Source organism: Bos javanicus, chromosome 15 (assembly GCF_032452875.1).
Source record: "Bos javanicus breed banteng chromosome 15, ARS-OSU_banteng_1.0, whole genome shotgun sequence".
NCBI lineage: Eukaryota > Metazoa > Chordata > Mammalia > Artiodactyla > Bovidae > Bos > Bos javanicus.
Genome location: NC_083882.1, coordinates 40,775,602 through 40,779,988, shown reverse-complemented (window position 1 = coordinate 40,779,988; position 4,387 = coordinate 40,775,602).

Below are 4,387 nucleotides of genomic sequence, written 5' to 3'. Positions count from 1 at the left end.
AGGAATTTTCTTTGTCTTAAGGCTATAAAGATTAGCTACTTGCCCTTGAAAAGTGTCGGCTGTCCCTTGAGCCAGGCTGCTATTCTAACAGTGCCCCGTGGACTCTCCCTGACCTGTCAAGAGGTGTTGGCCTGCTGTGCTTCTGGTGCCCACATTATCTCTGCTCTTCATTCTAATAAACTCTCTCCTTTCTGCAATACTTTGTGTTTGGAAATTCTTTTCCAAACCTCGCTCGGACTGCCTCGACACAAATCATGGTCTTCTATTCCTCCAAGTTGCTGACTTAAGAGACTAGAATTTTCTCCAAGTAAGGCTTGTCTTCTACCTTACGTCTTTTGCCTGAATTCTAGAGTTCTTGACTTTTAGACTCAACTTTTAAAAAAAGAAAAAGAAAAATTTGACCTGCCCCCAAGTGACAGGTGAAGGACTATGCGTCCCCTCATATGAGGTCTAAATTTTGTACCCTGAAATGTAGGAATGTATCAATAGTGTCATTATTAAGTGAAAGAAGCAAAAGAGATAAAGATAAAAGGGAAAAAAGAAAGGAAAGGTAAGAAAATCTACACTCCTCAGATGTAAGTGCTCCCCAGGCCCAGCCTGGTGATGTAATCTTACCACCAGCCTGAGGCAGGAAAACTCGTGGGGCGCAGGGGTAGGTGGGGGGTGAGGGGGGTGGGAGTGTGCGTGTGTGGAGTGGGGGGTGGGGGTGGGGGGGTGGAGCGGGTGGAGGGTCGGGGCAGGCAGGTGGCCACAGAGATGGGCCCCAACCAGACCTACACGTATTGGCTCCAAGAAGCTCAGGGACAGGAGTCGGGGGAGCCCTCTGGGTTTGGGGTCTGACTTGAGAAAAGGTCCCAGTCTGGATGTTCATTGTGAACAGACAGGCCCAGGGGCACACAGAGCAGCCAGAGCCTTCCAGATTGATCATCTTTAGGGTAATGAACTTGCTAAGACACCACAGTTTCTTTTATATCCCCGCTGTAAGTAAGCTCTATATCCATCAGGGACATTGTTTTCTTTCTTTTAGGGTGTTGGAAGCACTTCAGAATTATCATTCAAAATTTTTCTAAGTCCTCACATTTTCTCTCCTGGGGTCTCATTTTGTGATTGAAGAAGTAGAAGCAGAGAGGTTGTCACCTGCTGGAAATTACATACCAAATCGGCACCCACACAACAATTTCAAGTGTAGCTATCTCAGACGTCTGCTCACGGCCATGTGCTTGAAAACACTTCTCAGTGTCTTTAGCAGAAGGATGGGTGAACAGGTTTCTACAAACAACAGAGAAGAAAATGGCAACCCACTGCAGTATTCTTGCCTGGAGAATCCCATGGACAGAAGAGCCTGGCAGGCTACAGTCCATGGAGTCACAAAAGAGTCAGGCAGGACTTAGCTGCTAAACAAGAGTTAAAAGTATGGACCAATATTTCTAGGCAACAATGTGGTTACATTTTGAAAGACAAATGTGGCAATTTTCAAAATGAGACGCACAGAATGCCTTTTGTGCTTATTTTTAAATCTCAAAACAATTATCTACTGTTTTTGAAGGCTACAAATAAGGGAAAAATAACAGAAATGGGCAGCCTGCCTCTGAGGTGGAAGTTAGGGGAGGAGGTGGGAAACATCTTCAGTCACATTTCTAACATTTTATTTCTTTAAGAAAGAGAATATGGCAACCTGGAGTTCTGAAGCAGAAGTGTCCAAAGACAAATGACTATAGTTGATGAACAACATGTAGGTATATGGGTGTGTCTGTATATATTTTCTGTATATTTCTGAATATTTAATATACAAACTATATTTAAAATAGTTTGTGAATACATTGGTGACTCAGTGTTAAAGAGCCCATCTGCCAATGCAGAAGACATGAGAGATGTGAGTTCGATCCCTGAGTCAAGAAGATCCCCTGGAGGAGGGCATGGCAGCCCACTCCAGTATTCTTGCCTGGAGAATCCCATGGACAGAGGAGCCCGGCTGGCTACAGTCCATGGGGGTCATAAAGAGTTGAACACAACTGAAGTGACTTAGCATGTGAATAAACTGAAATAACCAAAAACTTAAAAGGCAAGCATCCCTACCCCGGGCCCCCACCTCTATCCTGCACCCCTCCAAAACAAAACAAAGCAATACAACCTCTTAGAGCCAAACAGACTTCTTAGATCTGTTCCTGGCAGGAATGCTCTCTTCCTCAAGGCCCAGCCATGGCCCTACTGCTATGAGGTGAGAGGGGAGGAGGGGAGGGTCCAACAGGCCCACCGAAGAGGCCTTTCTCTTCATAAAAGGCCCTTTTGTCTGTTCCAATGCTTGGAAGCTTTCCTTCTGTAGTGGATGCAAGGGTAGGGGGAGCTGGACTCACGAAATGACCCTGGGGACTGGATGGGGCTTATCTGTCAAACCCTCCCTCAACTCACCGCCACCACCAAGATAGGGCAGAGTTTGCAAACAAGGAAACCTCAGCCTTCCGCAACTTAGAGGCACACATTCTGGATAGGTGACTATCGTACTCTGATTTTTAAAACTTCAACCATTTAGAATAATTAATTAAACCAAGGAAGGATTTATTCCATATTTCCCTTTTCTTTCCCTTCCATCTTATTAATAGATAGACTACACTGAACATAATTTGGAAACAAATGTGAAGGGTTGGCTCAGAGATCAGGTATCTGCATGACTCTTTAGCATTTAGTAGCTGTTTGCTGGAATGCAGGCCCCGTGAGATTGTCCAGGATACTGGGCTCTGCAACCACCTCCTGTCCTGTCCAGCAGCCAGTATGTAGGGAGTGTGCACTCAATAAGGAAATCCTGAATGAATGTGGGACTGTTAGGGACTGGGGTCCCCACCCACAAGGAGTCTAGAGTGTATAAAGAAACAGAGAAGTAAGCAGATACTATCAGGGCAGTAAGAGAGAGGAAAAGACAAGAGAACTTGATTCTTTTCAGAACATCCATAGAGGTGAGAGGAGTCCACCATGGTCCAATTATCTCTAGGGAAGTGGGCAATCCTGTGGTATCTGCATGGATGACCCACCTCTCTCACCCTTTTGATTGGATCAGGATGGATACCTGTCTGAAACCCACCTGCTTTCCACCTGAATTTTAAGGCTGGAGGCACCATTGTTCAGCTGCTTGAGGATAAAAGCCAACGCAGTAAAAAATCAGAGAGAGAGATTGAAGGAGAGACACATTTAGAGAAATTAGAGTCTATGAGTGTGAGAAAGGGGGTGATGGGGGGAGAGGGGCAACCTCACCCCATGATGTCATTCTGGTTCTTGGTTCTAATTTTTCATGAGTTTGAAACCCAGCTGCTCTTAGACTCTGAGATGTTTGGGGATTCTCATATATTTCCCTTTTTGTTCCAGCTGGGTTTCATAACTTTCTTTTATTGGCTACCAAGCTGCCCTAAATGTCTAGGGTGGGGCTGCCTATATTTTAACAAGACGATCTGCATCAAGGAAGTTTGCATTAGAGGAGGTCCATGACTAAGAAATAGAGGGCCACCAGGTTCAGCAGAACAGGGAATGGTCAGCCAGGGGTCTCCTCCTCTTTGCTAGCCACTCTGATCCACGGTGCCAGTCACCAATTTTATCAAGGCTTCCCAGTTCCTGTCTGTAAGTTATGATTGTTATGAAGAAATTGGTGCCAAGATTTTTCTGAATGGAAACACCATCTGGCTTTGGAAAGAGTGTTCATGTGGACTCAAGGTTTCCATGAGTAACAGCTACTGAATATCCAAAACATATGTTTACTGTGCCAAGTTTCCGTGGGTCAGTGAAGAAAAGAGACCCAGAGGGCCATATTGCTGGCCGTCGCCCTGGGACTGAGATACTGGAAGGGTGAGCCCCAAGCCTGGTTGTCTTGCTTTGCTATTTAGCAGGTGGATTCATGTGCTCTGTATATTCTTGCATGTGTATCTGAAGAGAAGGACGACAAAGGACCAAGAGAATTTTGGTGGAGCCAGTGACAAAAGAGAAAGAGCAAAGAATTGATCTTATCAGGCAACCATAGAGGAAGATTATAGATGTGTTTCTACCCAGTTCTTTGCATTGCTTTGGGTCAGAATGGTGTGCTTATTTCTTCCCTGGAGCAGTTTTCAGTGCTGGCTCCATAATAGAATTACCTGGGAAGTTTGCTAAACAATTTTTTTGGGCTCCCAAATCACTGGAGATGGTGATTGCAGCCATGAAATTAAAAGACGTTTACTCCTTGGAAGGAAAGTTATGACCAACCTAGATAGCATATTCAGAAGCAGAGACATTAGTTTGCCAATAAAGATCCATCTAGTCAAGGCTATGGTTTTTCCAGTGGTCATGTATGGATGTGAGAGTTGGACTGTGAAGAAAGCTGAGCACCGAAGAATTGATGCTTTTTAACTGTGGTGTTGGAGAAGAC